At 35.9% G+C, this 16,876-nt stretch overlaps 1 protein-coding gene, 1 long non-coding RNA gene and 1 other non-coding gene across 4 annotated transcripts in view; 2 read left to right on the plus strand and 1 right to left on the minus strand.

The window, feature by feature from the left end:
- Positions 1-16,876, plus strand: part of LOC134751913 (uncharacterized) — a 521,238-nt gene that overhangs the window by 475,544 nt on the left and 28,818 nt on the right. The gene's annotated exons all lie outside the window — the stretch shown is intronic.
- LOC134751883 (heterogeneous nuclear ribonucleoprotein L) overlaps positions 1-16,876 on the minus strand; it is a 599,604-nt gene that overhangs the window by 111,379 nt on the left and 471,349 nt on the right. The gene's annotated exons all lie outside the window — the stretch shown is intronic.
- Positions 6,045-6,118, plus strand: Trnat-agu (transfer RNA threonine (anticodon AGU)). The gene has a single exon. It is a non-coding gene; the product is annotated as a tRNA-Thr (tRNA).

Here is a 16,876-nt window from a genome sequence, read left to right on the forward strand (position 1 = left end):
TTTTAACAGTTTTTTGACAAGAATTCAGAGATACTAAAATATGACATTGATGCATCAAGGCGGCTTGTTTACAGAGGACCTACCGGGAAACGTGTATCCGATATTTCGCTATCGCTCGACTATGCAAGTGACAGAGATGTTAGACAACGAAATTGCGATTTTCTTGTGTCGCGATAGTTCCTCAGATTGTGGTAGTGGCGCCCCGAACACAGTTTCGCCTAATATTCCCTATTGCTTTATATTCTTAAGTACGCTGTAAAGTGGACGGGCAAAAAAAAACGAAACACTATACCTTGAACACGACCGTTCGCCTGCACTGTGTAAGCAATGACAATACATTTCGTCTCGGCTTCAAACAATGCAAGCCCGTGAAAAATTACTACACATTGCGCTATACCGTAAACTGGACTTTATATGTAACAAGTTAAGGTAGTATTTACTATGACAGTAGAACAGTTTGGGAAGTACGGATTTTAAGGAGATTGCCCGTGTAGAATATTGTAGCGACGTAACAGGTAAACTTGGGAGAGGATAAACAAAATTTATATTTTTGCGGGATTGTGATTTGTGTAAGAATTTTTATTTAATTTTGAGTGCATTCTTTTAGATCTAAGATCGAAGCCAAGGTTCCTCTGAACATATCAGTTTATTCTCTTATATCTTACTGTATATGATTACAGAAGGTGACTTTTAAGATTCAAGGAATAAAACCAAGTTAAACGGTTAGGAAAATTATAATTTAAACTACCTGTGGCTTACCATAAATCACTTCACATACACAACGCTGGTACGATTAAAACGACCGCCACCCCTTATACGTTCAAAAGCAAAAAAAGCAAAAACAGAACCAAATAGAAGCGTGCAATGTCAGAAGCAAACGGCCGAGTGCACGCCAGTGTAATGGGATTCCAATTCCAACAAGTGGCTCAGAGATATTTGCCGTGTACACTGCGTGGTAGAAAAAACGTAGTTGCAATTTAAGCCGTAGATGCATAAAGTATCAATACTCATATTAAAACAACCAAAGTGACAACCGAATTCACTTTGAATTAAGAATTTATATCCGGCTGTCTGTCTGTCTATCTGTCTGTCTGTCTGTCACCAGGCTGTATTTCATGAACCGTGATAGCCAGACAGTTGAAATTCTCACAGATGATGTATTTCTGTTGCCGCTATAACAACAAATACTAAAAACAGAATAATATAAATATTAAATATCCCATACAACGAGATTTTTTTGCCGTTTTTTGCGTAATGGTACGGAACCCTTCGTGCGCCAGTCCAACTGGCAATTGGCCGGTTTTTGATAATCTTCACTCGCTTGGTACTACAATGCCACAATTGTATTTATATTTTCATAAGCTGTTTTATGCTTATTAGAATGTCATCTTACCAAAAACATATTTTTTGAAACTCTTTTCTAAAGGGTTCGAAACGTCGGGATTTTTTATGATTTATAATAAAAAATTCAATATACGCGATATAATCCGTTTTTATAGTTTATTTTCATTAGTACCTATCGCGGTAACCGAATTACCTCTTTACTACTTGAGGTAGTCAGGAAAACTTTCTACTCCAAGCACTGAAAGTTGTTTTTATATGGAAGGCATTTTTTTGTCAAAATGCCAAATTTACCAAAGTTAAAACACCTCAGTATTATATCATTCTGAACACAATCAGAAAATTGTTAGGTATTGTGAAAAGATAATGTAATAAGGTAAATTTGGTTTATATAATTAAAATGGTCTTAATTAAATTAAATTAAATCCGCCAACTAAATCCGTTCAGCGGTTTAAGTGTGAAGAGGTAACAGACAGACAGACAGACACACTCGCATTTAAAATATTAGTATGGATCAAAGATAGATATAACTCCGTAATAGATGGATACAGTCTAAGGAAAAAACGTGCCTCGAAAATCAAGAAAATTTGATTCTCGTTCAGAGGGCGCTACTAGTTTTGGCCTACAGTCGTATAGATGGCGCTGACGGTTTCGTTTGTTATTTAACAATTTTAACGCATATCAGTGAAAGAACATGGGTCAAAATCATAAAAATAATTAATGCAAATAAAAAAAATCATTTATCTATATTTAAATACATTCTATCGTATTTTTGTAAATCTTCATTTTTAGTTTTAAAGTGTGTCGACAGATGGCAGTGAATTTACTGGGGTTACAAAATTTACTATGACAGTACCGCTCTAGTATAAGTTACTCTATGGTATGGATCTAACGGGAATATTAAATCAGACCAACGTACAGCATTTCACACCGCCCGATTTTAATAAATAAATATTATAATAATACCAATTCTCTCTGGGGAGCGAATTAAGCGCCAAACGCGACAAATATAACCGGTTCGTTAATTACCCACATAAATTACCTCTTTGTTTTAGCCAAACTAGTATTAAAGAGCAACGGAACAGTGATTAAATACTTGCTGTTAAAATACTTGTGAGTAAAGTAGTGCGCTTTAATTTGATAGTATAAGCCGTATAAGTTGTATAAACTACTTCTGTCTCTCGTTTCTTTACTGTTACAAAAATATTACGTTTTTTTATCTTGATTAAGTACCGTAACGTTTATAGTACGTAGTACTTGTTCAATATTGCCTAGCTTGAACAAACTGTAATTCTTGACCAAACAGCTCTCTAAGTATAATAGCATTTCTCATAATCGGAGAAAGACAATTTTTATTAGGTAACAGTTTAGTAACAGAAAAAATGGTAAAGGTAATATTTATTACAAAGGCGACTATTATTATGAATAAAATAAAGAGGGTTTTTACCATGACATTATTTAATGTTTAGGTAATTTGCGGTACCTATCCGATTATTTATTAAGTAAATAAGGCAAGTAAAATACAACAAAAGTCTAAATTATATGATGTCTCATTAAAAACAATCCTAACAAACCCTGAAACAGGTAAATATCCTATTCCATACAGATAAAATATATCAAGTATAAAATACTCGTCACCAAGAGCAAGGGAAAATAAATAAAAATAGCGAGTGATTTATGCCGTCTGTGCCGGGTGCAGTGTTACGCAGAGAAGGGTGTAACTCTATACTAATTTAAGTATATTTGAACCTTTTTCGAAATAAAGTGCTGTCAGCCGCAACTGCTCATTTGTTTTTAATGCTAAAACAAATAGATTCATTAGCACTGGGGCTTCATTTATCTTAAACGGGATTATAAAAAAGTAAGTTTCAGCAGAAGAGGTAAGGTGAAATTAAAATTAAAATAAAAGTGCCTTTTTGAAGGTTACAATTTTAAGTTTATATAATTACTAGCTTTTGCCCGCGACTTCGTCTGCGTGGAGTTAGTAATTTGGGTAGCTTATTTTTTACCCAATCTGCTTTTTATCGATTCCCATACAAACTTCCAACCCCCTTTTCACCCTCTTAAAGGATGACTGCTGGGAAAAAAACTACCCTATGTCCTTCCCCGGGACTCAAACTATCTCTATACCAAATTTCAACTAAATCGGTTGCGCGGTTTAAGCGTGAAGAGGTAACAGACAGACAGGCAGACACACTTTCGCATTTATAATATTAGTGTGGATATTACGTTGTGACTAACTAACTAACTTTAACTTTTAACTTTTTTAACTTTCACTAACTTTAAGTTATTAAAACTGAATAAATGTATGGCTCCGTCATTCAGAATAATTTATAGAACCTAAATCGACAAAAAAAACCACCAACGGACCTAAACTTTAAATTAAAACCGGACAAGTGCGAGTCGGACTCGCGCACCGAGGGTTCCGTACTTTTTAGTATTTGTTGTTATAGCGGCAACAGAAATACATCATCTGTGAAAATGTCAACTGTCTAGCTATCACGGTTCATGAGATACAGCCTGGTGACAGACGGACAGCGGAGTCTTAGTAATAGCAGCGGGGTCCCGTCTTTACCCTTTAGGTACGGAACCCTAAAAACAACAATCATTTATTACAAATCGGTTGAAAATTGCTTCGCTGACGCTCGGTCTATTAAGAAAATAACCACATTAACCTCCTTTGTGCCACGAATGGGTACAAAATATACAGAGCATAATGTTTACAACAGAGCTCAATGTTCAAACAGGATTATCATGTAATCCATTTAGTTATGTGGAACATAATCCTAGGATTATCGGAAATCAATATGTTTATTATAATATATATCATTTCGTTACCATTGAACCATTTCAATATTTATCGTATAGAACGTATTATATGTATTATATATTAAAACTAGTATAGTCATGTATATGACTGTTAATATATTTGTTTTATTTCACATAAATCCCATGCCCATTGCTATATCATCATCATTCGCTTGCCCTTGTCCCATTCACTTGGGGTCGGCGCAGCATGTCTTTTTCTTCCATACCTCTCTGTCCGTCATCTCATCATTCACTTGCGTTCGTTTCATATCATCTTTCACACAGTCCATTCACCTTTTCCTCGGTTTTCCTCTCCTCGTACCTCCCTCCACATTCATTCTTAATACCTTTCTCGTCACATGACTTTCATCCCTCCGCATCACATGCCCGTAACCCGTAACCATGCTAGGCGATTTGCCCTTACTTTTTCTGTTATGGGTGCAACTTTCAGGCTTCCTCTTATATACTCATTCCTTATCCTATCCATTCTCGTCACGCCACACATGCCCATGCTATATACTGTAGGTTAAAGGTTTACTTAACTTTTAGGAAATTAAATAATTTATTTTATGTCGTTTAGTACACCTTATCTACCGTTCTCCAATTCTCCCTCAATTGCCCAAAGGTTAACTGGAAGAGATCCCTGAAAGGGATAAGTTCGCCTTTGTACAAATGATGCGTTTTTCTCTTGTTTTATGTTTCTTTTTGTACAATAAAGAGTTTTACTACTACTACTACCATTTAAAGCATTGTTAGACAATGGATTATTATGTTTCACGATTATGAAAGGACTAGCTAATGTCCGCGACTATGTGTGGAATGATGATGATAATTGAGCAACGGCCAAGTGCGAGTTGGACTCGCGCACGAAGGGTTCCGCACTATTACGCAAAAAACGGCAAACAAATCACGTTTGTTGTGTGGGAGCCCGACTTAAATATTTATTTTATTCTGTTTTTAATATTTGTTGTTATAGAAATAGGTACATCATCTGTGAAAATTTCAACTGTCTAGCTATAACGGTTCATGAGATCGACTTTATTGTCTAAGCCGTCTAAGGTATAAGAGCGTACACATATTTTTGAACTTTGGGAATGTATATATATTTATGCTCTTGACTGTACATAGATAACGTATGAGTATGACGGCCTCATAAAACAAGTTTAATTCCCATAAAAATTATATCATACAATAGCGTCATATAATACCTGATTATCATCATATCAGTACAATTAAACCAGATAACGGTTGTCAAGACACCCATATATCTTTGTACAATCGAGGTCAAAGACATGTTTAGGTACACTTTTGCACTTGACTTCTTCGTAATAAGGCGACGTGTAAACATTTGTGACGTTTTCAACCAAAAGGTACCACATTGTCGCTAGTCGATAAGGTTGATTTCAAATTGAAGCTATATGGAAATAGCGCCTTATTGACAACCGACAATAAGTATCCTTTTGGTTGAAAATGGCACATTTATGTTTGACGTTGATTGTACGTCAATTGGGTAGTTGACAATTTTTTTTATGGTATCAGTCGATCAGGTTTGTTTTGAGGATCAAATGTCTGTATAGGACCCATTGTCTTAAAGCAATACAAAAGTGACAAATGATGGTCAAAGTTTGGCACCCGCACTACTGTGAGCAAACGCTCTAACAAAATGGCAACACACCGCTTTGCTTAGAAGCCGTTTCGAAAACAAGGAAATTGCGATTTTGTCGGTGAAATAGTGAAATGTATATTGTTTCTATACAAATTTTTTTAAATAAAATGTAAGGGGCAGCACCTGCTTAGAAGCGTGAATTGTTTTCGCTTTCGATTCAGGTCACGAGATAGCAGATCCCACGCACGGTCTCTATATAGGCACCGATAGTTTCGCCAAACGAGACAACGGCGCCGTGGCTTAGTTGGTTAAAGCGCCTGTCTAGTAAACAGGAGATCACGAGTTCGAATCTCGTCGGGGCCTGATGGTGGTAAACTTTTTGATTTTTCTTCTAAGGTTTTAGGCAACAATGACAACAATTTTACAAGTTTTTATGAACTTGCGTCGTCTTATAAACAAAGGTGCTTGTCATTTTTTTGCCATAAAGTAGGTCTAGACATAACCTAGCTAGCTACAATAACTGATCATCTGTCAAAATTACTGTTAAAACACATTCTCGAACTGAAATTTAGAGGGCAGACAAATTAACCTTTAGACAGGAATTAGTTGATTGCAGATGAAATCATAAAATTTTAATAATTACATTCGTAAAATAAATGTAATATATAAAACATGGACATTTCTTTGACGTCTAAATTGTAAATTAGTTTAGACGTCAAAGAAAACCAGACGACCTGTCTTGCCTAGTAAGTAGTGACCCTGCCTGCGAAGCCGATGGTCCTGGGTTCGAATCCTGGTAAGGGCATTTATTTGCTTGATGAACACATATTAAATCACATTTAGAAACGGGTCTATCGCGAATTTATTTTGTTACCTTTATTTACCGACGTTTCGACACAGGTTTCACTGGTCGTGGTCGCGGCTAACTGACGTCCCAGCAAAATGTCAAAACAGAGATTTGTGTGACTACCCCACGAAAAGTGCATTTAACAACACAGAACACAGATATTAATACAAGCTGTGCTTAGTTTGGGGCTAGGTTAATTTATTAATGATTTATTATAATTTTATTTGTGAAATTGCAATTTTTTTATATTTTTACGAATAGCTTATTTTTATGAATATTATGATATTAGTAAGATCAAAAAATGTTGTTGGCATTTAGCTGTTAAGGCTGTTTTACTTTAAAGCTATCTTTGGCACTCACATAAGTAGTCCAACGTAGAGATTGAAGTGATTTTCTAAATGAAAATATTTACCTGTAAAGAAACAAACACACATTAGCATATCCTAAAATTTAACGAATTAACATTTATTTATTTATTAAGAAGTTACATACACGTAGGTGTCGTATATTAAGAAGAGGCGAAAAAAAGGTGATTACATGTAATTACGAGTATACAGTGAATGGCAGTTACTACCGTTTGTGTCGTTTTCAGGGAAAAGGAACCGTAGTTCGACTAGAGGTCAGGCCATTACGTTAATACCAACTTTTCTCACCGCCGCACAAAGGACTACTATTAGACTACCTTAAGTAGTAAGATAGAAATAACTTTAAAAAAAGTTCTACCATAAAAGCATGGAGGTGATTTATAATTGACCGGTAGTGTATTCAACACTTCATCAGCATCTGCTGTAAGTACATACTAAGCTTAATTTGTCACGAAAACTACACATTTTATTTTGTGCCTTCGTTTTTGTAAGATTTATTAAATCTAGACTGTCAAATTGTGATTCATAAATCACAAAATATTTCTCGAGTTTTGGTACAGTCGAAGGCAAAAATATTGAACCAAACAAATGGCTCAAAAATATGTGAACACGACTATGGTCTAAGGAAAAAAAAGACATATTTTTGAAACTTTGGGAATGTATATATATTTTTAATTTTTTACCCTTGACTGTACCTATATAACTTATAAAGGTATTAACAGTGATAAATATTCCTAGACCTCACCTAATAAACGAGTAAACCTGATCTTAAATTGTCTTGGTGAATGCAAACCGATTACAATGTCAATTTTAAACGTAACGTTCTTTTAATACATTTAAAGTTCAAATTCGAATATCATCAAATTCTATTATACAAATTGTTGTTTATTTAGAGTAGTTACATGTGTCTACGATCATAGTAGTGATTTAATACTGACGTGAAATAAATCGTTATAAATACAAATACATCATAAATCGAATCCTAATAACAACACTTTAGATTTCAATTTCGAACGCATCGTACCCGTTTCGGGTTCTGTCTTTTGTATTCCTAAAATCTACGGCAAAAGAAGTATTACTTCAAAATATTCATTGACATGTATACAATTTTAGACCCTATTTCTTGGTGGTACAGTTGAAATTCCAAGTAGTTTTAAAGGGTATTTATGACTATTTGATGGTGAAGTTGTGGTATGTTTTGACAACAGTGTGACACGTGGTTGCGGTTGGTAGCAATTTGTTAGTTTTGTGTTTTTGGCTGAGATTTGTTCATGATTTGTGGTGGAAAGTCATTTATAATGTGCATTTGAATTGGTTTTTTTTGCGGTTTTAAGCTCTTATTGTCAAATAATGTAAAGTTTATATTACTTAATATTGTCTTCGGTTACCGCGATAGTTACTCATGAAATAAATTCAATACTTTTTTTTAGTAAATAACTACAATTTTCTTTAACCTAATGTAAATTTTTTTTTATAAGATCGTCTTTTCCAGTTTTATAAAAATGTCTTCTAGGATACTTCTTCCAATAATCCGGTTTTCATGATATATTTTTTTAACTTACCATATTACTTACGTACAATTTACAGTTAATTTTGAAATAATGGTAGTGCAGAAAAACAATAAAAAGTGCAAATATTGATCTTAAGTTATGGTTTTCCTTTAATTTTCATTTTCTTATAGAATGCAATTATACTGCATAGTATATACATATTATTATACTCGCACTTTCTACTTTTTTGCTAAATGTTGTACAGATATATTCCGCATACACAGAGCGAAAACGAAACTTGATTCCATCCGGACCCCAATCTTTTTTTTTTCGAAGTAAACGACAGTGTATAGTCAGCATAAGTACGTCTATCCACCAGCATATTAAAAGTAATGAAATCCCGCGCGGCGCCGGTACCGCGGACCCGCGGGACCGTCTCCACCGACGGTACAAAATGGATTCCGATTGAATTTATTTGCCGAATGAATACTGAATTATTGGTGAAGACAGTTATTTGCGATTTCATGAGAACGGGAAAGGAGGATTTTTTTTATAAAAAGTTAATTTAAAGATTCATTATTTACTTGCTGTGCTCGCGAGCTAGCGACTGACGGCCCGATTCGAAATTTAAGATACTTACCCAAAAAACGACGACGTAAATATCTTAATGTTCGAATCGGGCCGTGACTTTTATTGAAACTAATATTTACTCGTACAGTGAGCTGCGAAATTGCATGGAGAAATTATGAATGAATTCATTTCATCGATAAAGTCGCGGCTGCTGGTATATTATGTTACGAGTAATGTTAGAAGGTTGATTAAACTTAAGTTTACTAACTAGTATTACCCAAGCCTTTTGGGTAAAGTCCGAAAATTCGTCACTCGTGTGACTCGTGTCGATTTAAAACCAGGGACCGGACAACCCTTTCCGCGATAAAACCCTTTCAATGGGCGACACTTAAACACGGCTAACACATTGAAAGACTTTCCCTTTTGAACGGCAAGCCCATTCATACCCTTACCTTTGACTAACCCTTACCGAAAAGCTAACCAAAAATAAGGCTAGCTCTTAATAAGGGTTACCCTTATCTTTAAGCGCTTTTTATAAAGGTTTCCCTTTGCGTGAAAGAGACGGATTAGTATATATCTACGGTAGTGTATGAAAAGGAAAGAAAATACGTGCCTAGTCAAAGAACGCCGCCGTCGCCGCCGACGATCGCTCGATTTCGAAGTAATGTGTGTTTTATGAACAAGGTAGACGACTTAAATTAGCACGCTTATATGCTAAAAGGGAAGCCCTTTATAAGGCTAACCCTTATAAGCAATATGCAAGGTGTTGGTGAGCGAATGATAAGGGTTTTGTAAGGGTATTTGGGCTACCGATTGCTCAAATGTGGTAGCTTTATATAAGGGTTTTTAAAAGCAAAACAAAGGGTTTCGTCTGGCAAAGGGTACGGTGAGTTAAGCCTTATGCAATACCCTTATAAAACCCCGATAAGGGATAGCGGGCCGGTCCCTGTTTAAAACACTCCCTTCGGTCGTGTTTTAATTTATCGCCACTCGTTTCCAATTTCCTTATTTTTCGCACTTGTATCGTAATGTACTATTTTAATTCCTATGCCACTCGCTCCCTAATCCCTCCTTTATTAATAAACCCCGTTACAAATAAAGTAATAACACTTCTTATGCAATAATACACCTTACCTCATTGGAATAAGTTATAAAAAGTTCTCCCTTTTTTCCCGCGTCACAAAAGGACGTAACATTTATGTAGTTTCTATAATGACAAGTTACTTTAAGCTACGAGGGTAAAATAAACGTTAGTTAATTATTCAGTGTGTAATACGTCGTACGGTCGGACCCTAATTCGAGGGTCCAAAGGTAATAGCTAAAATATTGTTAGCAGTATTTCGAAACTAGACACTACGCCGCAAGGCCGCCTCATTGATTTAATTTTAATTCATCTACTGTAATTTTTTTAACTGTTTACTAACCAACGTTTCGACATATGTGTACTAATCGAATTTAAACTACCGAAACCGCTACGTTAGTTAAGTTAATATGTGCACTAACAAGAATATGGATTTTTATTAAACTGAAATCAATATTATTCATTCATTCATTAATTTATTAATTGCAAATGGAAAGCAACACAGAAAACGTATTATTTCTTAAGATCAGATCACAATTAATTCGATTTTTAAACTGCTGGATTAATGTTCTATAAATTAAATAAAACCGTTGTAAATTTTGTTTCTATTGTCGAATCACTACATAGTATAAAACATAAAGTCACTTCCTGCTGTCTGGATGGATGTCTGTCCCTATGTATGTATGATCTTTAAAACTACGCAATGGATTTTGATGCGGTTTTTTTTAATAGATAGAGTGATTCAAGAGGAAGGTTTATATGTATATACATCAGCATTGCACCCGTGCGAAGCGTTATTAATTAGCAACAACAACATGATAAACATACAAATTACTTATAAACTAAATAAACCTGTGAATAAAACTAAATAAATATAAAATTAAACACATTATAAAACTACTGAAAGCCCATTACACTCGTTGCGTTACCGCGTTGAATTGCAATGGACAGCCTTTGCACCAGGAACGGCCCAGAGCGCGGGTCACGCGGCGCCCCACTTCCCTAAGCAGAAAACATTCTCCATAATATGGTCTGAACAAAATAATCTTTACATTTTTATGTCTACCTATATCGTTTATTTCGTATACGAAGCTACTTCTGGTAAAGAACGCAACTCTATATAAAATCATGAATTAAACTAAGCTGTCAAACAAGCTAATTAACAGTTGTCTGACACATTCTTAGATTTAAATCTAACTCTAGTTGACGCTTCAAGTCTCTAAATAAAATAGGCGCGTTTTAAGAAAGATAAACTACTGTTTATAATTAAAATATTTTTACTGTAACTACCGTAGTACCATCGTCGTTTAATTATTTATTTACACAACGGTTGATCAGGTGTACCAAGGACATGACATGTCATGTATAAGTAGGTTTAGAATATCATGCCATGGAAAAGCACATATGTATCTACATTATGAAAGTTGCTCGTTGCGTTGGGAATGTTGAGATCCTCTTATTTATATTAGTTTTGGCTATGACCACAATTTTAGCCATTGACGAAGTAGTAAACATATTTAGGGGTTATCTTGTGAATGTGTTTAGTATAAGCTTACTGTGGAAGAGCGGTGTTCTCTTAAAACAAGTATTTTAAATACTTAAAAAGAGGCACCTGCACAGCAAATCTTTTGTTACTAAATATATTTAATTTTTTATTTTATTCATTCGCCTACACGGTTTGGCATAAAAGGTCCAAAACTTGCACCGAAACATATGGTATTTTTGGGGTTTCGTACCCAAAGAGTAAAAATGGGACCCTATTACTAAGACACCGCTGTCCGTCTGTCTGTCACCAAGCTGTATCTCATGAACCGTGCTAGCTAGACAGCTGAAATTTTCAAAGATGATGTATTTCTGTTGCCGCTCATCATCATCATCTTCCTCGCGTTGTCCCGGCATTTTGCCAAGGCTCATGGGAGCCTGGGGTCCGCTTGGCAACTAATCCCAAGAATTGGCATAGGCACTAGATTTTACGAAAGCGACTGGCATCTGACCTTCCAACCCAGAGGGGAAACTAGGCCTTGTTGGGATTAGTCCGGTTTCCTCACGATGTTTTCCTTCACCGAAAAGCGACTGGTAAATATCAAATGATATTTCGTACACAAGTTCCGAAAAACTCATTAGTACGAGCTGGGGTTTGAACCCGCGACCTCCGGATTGCAAGTCGCACGCTCTTTCCACTAGGCTACTAGCGCATCATTTCTGTTGCCGCTTTAACAACAAATACATTAATAATTTTCAATCGTGCCTTCGATGCCTAACCTGTCAAGAAATGACAATATGGCGGATGAATTAATGAAATGTCACCGTATTTAATAATTATTTCGCTAAAAATTTAGTTTTTTCTTCACAAGTGTGATGAAAAACATTGTGTGTAACTCCGGGGGTAAGAATATTGTAAACTCGAGTCTTTAATTCACTCCTACCTGCGGTTGTCGTGAATTATAGACCTCGTTTACAAGATCTCGCGTATATATGTCGCTGCAATTAATAGTGCATTGTGCAACGAGCGGGCCTTGCACAATGTACTATTAATTGCAAAAATGCAATAAAGAAATGCTCTTAGGTATTAGTTAAATTCAAAGCTGATCGCTGACTGTACGCGAATATATTTCCGTATCATTTCGTACCTTGTCACAGTGACAATAAATATGAAAGTCGCTAGGGACCTCATACTATTTTTACTGTGACGAGGTACGAAATGGTACTGAAATTAAATTCCAAGAGCGTACAAAACTAGCAAATTTCAATTTAATTGCAGAAAACTATGAAACAATGAAAAACTTCGAAACTTCGAAGATAGTATTCAAAAGTGTTATCTCTACGTCTCCAACTTGCCTGGGGGTTGTAATAAAAACTAACTGCTTTAGAATCCAATTGTAGCACTTTTGTTCTTGCATGAGGTACCTGATATTCTTATGGTAATTGTTCTGGAGGTTTTGTTGAAGGAGTTTCAATTGCAATTGTTATTATTACAACTTTACAATTTTTACAGGGTGAAATTGAACTACTGTCACAGGGCGGACACGCTATACATCAAAAATCACTTGCGTTTCTATGTGGGAACGGCACGTCTGTACACGCGGCATGCGTCGTAGTTGTAAGTTGCTTAAAAACAGTACCGAGTGGTCGGCAAAAGGTCGTCAATCTGCTGTCGTGGGGCGAGGTAATTCGAATCGGGGCGGGGCGGTGCGTGGCAGTTCTCTATGATAATACTATTACTTATTCTGTGCTACTATGTAAAATATTGTATTTTTTGTATGGCTAGCTGAAATAGGTACTTCAGTAAACGTTATCGACTTATCGCTCAGTTAGCGTTTCAACTTACAATTTTAAAATGGAAATTTCTTCATCGACTCCGTTAATGTATCGGTTAAATTATTACTTACTTACCCACAAGAACCGATACATCAAACCGGAACATAAACCAGACGGCAACTTAAAATAACTTAGAACGATAGATCGCTCCTTATAGTCCGAGAGTCGACGCTAAAGGAACCACTGGACACTCTCTGTTGATTAAATTTGTTAGTAAGTTACAAGGCAGCTGATACATCATAGCGCCGTTAATATACCAGGCGGCAACTTAAAATAACTTAGCACGATAGATCGTTTGTTATGTCCGAGAGCCGACGCTAAGAAACCACTACTTAGACTGTGAAAGTCGGTTAAAATTTATTAGATCTCTCAGTGTAACTAAAAAAAAACAGCATGATAAATCGCTATGTTGGAATGAAACCCCCACTGACATCAAAATGATATCTGAATGATGTCAATTAGTTATCGTGCGTCTCATTCGCGCCAATACATATGTACGGACAAGTACGAGTAAAATGTACGATATGGCCAACAAGTTCGAAAAAACTCATGCAATTGGAAGATGGTACTGTCTACTATAATCAGTCTTTCTCTGGGACCAATATATCGTAATTAGAGATATCATATTAAACTTTTAAATGAATACCTATAGTCCTATTGCATCGTTATCGTTTTTTTTTCGACACTGGCTCAGGCCTCCTTCACTCGCTCAAAGCCACGCGCTATATGCCTACCGCTCGGCGTATCGTCGACGATGCAACCGACAGAGGGCCGCCGAACGCCCGCCTGAGCGCTCGCACGGCACGTTTCCCGCGCCTACGCTTCGAAATGCCGAAACCACGTAATTATTGTGCAGTAGATGGGTGTAAAAGTCAAAAAACAAAGGAAAATTTGTCGTTTTTTTTTCATTTCCGAGAGACGAAGAAAGGTGAGTAGTATTTTAAATCTATCTTTATGAATTTTGTCATCATTTATTTCTTTGAACATAAGTAGGTAAATCGTAAATTAAGGAGTTTTTTGAGTCAGGTATTATAAGTGTTGTTTTTAAATATTTGATTGACTAATGAAAAATATGGTTGATTCGCAACATTCGTTTTATTACAATAATAACATAAGTAACAGTACAACCAAAGATAGATATAACTCCGTAATAGATGGATACAGTCTAAGGAAAAAACGTGCCTCGAAAATCAAGAAAATTTGATTCTCGTTCAGAGGGCGCTACTAGTTTTGGCCTACAGTCGTATAGATGGCGTTGACGGTTTCGTTTGTTATTTAACAATTTTAACGCATATCAGTGAAAGAACATGGGTCAAAATCATAAAAATAATTAATGCAAATAAAAAAATTCATTTATCTATATTTAAATACATTCTATCGTATTTTTATAAATCTTCACTTTTAGTTTTAAAGTGTGTCGACAGATGGCAGTGAATTTACTGGGGTTACAAAATTTACTATGACAGTACCGCTCTAGTATAAGTTACTCTATGGTACAACCCTAGCGCATTCTTACGATGACGCGTTGGCACGTGGCTCGCACGGCGAGCAAGGCAGTCTCGACTCTTTGTGCGCGTACTTATGGTATATTTCTTCTCGTCCTGAGCAGCAGGTATTATTATTAAGATTTTGTAGGCTATTATAGCGTAGGTATTTTCGCTTTTGAATGGGAATGATGTATCTGTTACGTAGTAACTATTTATTAATCTGTGACTGGCTCCTAGTAGTGGCGTGGTGGTGAGTGACTGATCGCCTAGAGTTAAAAAGCAATCTGGAGAGCTAACCGGTTAATCTTCACACTACCATAAGCCAGCAGTTCCAAGGTTGGGGAGCTAATTTACTCTATTACTCTTCTACACTTTTGACACCAGCTTTTGCCCGCAAATTCGTCTACGTGGAGTTAGTGTTCGGTACTTTTATATGTACGCACAAATACTACGTATTTTTCTGTTCTTATTTCTAAATCGGTTAATACTTAATCGAATAACTAGCATAGTCCAAACGGGACAAGCCTAAAACGGAACGCTATTCAAAGCGCGCAACACCGAAACTCGAGTGTTGCCATATACTCTCTCTACACAACGATCTAAAAACATGTAAACCGCCGTCGCATCGCTCGCTCCGAAGCTTGAGCTCAAAACCCAAAATCAAACCATACCAAGTGTCCAGCACAAATAGAAGATCGTCTGTCGACTCCAGCCTATGAGGTTGCTACATTCATCATCGAAGGAACAGGGGCCCCTGGAGAAAGTCTAACACGTCATCAGGTTAGTCCCAAATTACGGTCTATGCTAGACTATAAACTACATTTCCCCAACATACTTGTGTTTCGAACCGGATTCCACTATCTGGTATCGATTTATGCGTATTATTTGTGCTGTACAATAGTTATTTCAACTAAATTCCCTTTTCTTTGTTCGTAAGTTAGCGAGAACCTACCTCCGCTTACAATTACAAATATCGAGTTTCCGACAAAGTCGTGCAATATTTCTTAAAAATACCGATACGTACAGTTAGATCTCAACGAGATCATTCTAATTATATATAGTTTCATATGGTTTTGAGCACTTTTAGCGAAATTATATTCGTTTATAATTCTCGGAACCGGGCGGTAGATATACCTACAGCGGCGCGCGAGTCACTTGCCTAGTACATATAGGTCTAAATATAGTAGTTTGTCGCAACTCATTTCTTTATTTTGTACAACGTACATTACATTACATTTAGTATTTACGTACTTAAGTGTATTTTTAAGGTTCAGGTATAACATACCAAAACCAAGTTATCGTTTGCTGTCATAATTACAGTATCGAGTAAACTGTCGCCCGTATTGCGTACGGCACAGAGTTCAGATTTCTTTAGCTCGGGTTCTACCGACGGGAACTATTATCTTTGTAATTAACATTGCATGTTTAATTGCAACTTACTTTTAATTTGCGACAGATTATATAACTATTTTATTAACTAACTAACATTTTTGCTAGTACCTAGCCATTTTAGAGTTCTTAAAAACTTAACATAACGTATACACTATACATACATACATTGTTCAAATATATTTACACAAGTTTAGTCTCTTACCTCGTGATAATATTATTATTTTCCACAGTAAATTAACTATATTTCTTATAAAATGACCGCTATGGAGATTGAACAATTGACATTCGAACGTGATTTAGCGATTAACAATATTCAAAAAATTGTAGACTGTTCGAATAATATAGCGGAATTTCGAGTTCGAGTTAAGGAATTAGCTTCAATCAAAAAATCATTTTTCCAAGTTCAAGCGAAAATTGAGAAATTATCGGCAAAGAATGAGTCATTCAACCGCGATGATAATTTAGCTGTGAGAAATCAATTCGATTCTTTATACTTTAAGGTCCAAGTTGCCTTGGACACGCTTAAGGAGGAGCGTAAACAAAGCATTACGTCCGTCTGCGGCGGACTTAA

Source organism: Cydia strobilella, chromosome 23 (assembly GCF_947568885.1).
Source record: "Cydia strobilella chromosome 23, ilCydStro3.1, whole genome shotgun sequence".
Classification (NCBI taxonomy): domain Eukaryota; kingdom Metazoa; phylum Arthropoda; class Insecta; order Lepidoptera; family Tortricidae; genus Cydia; species Cydia strobilella.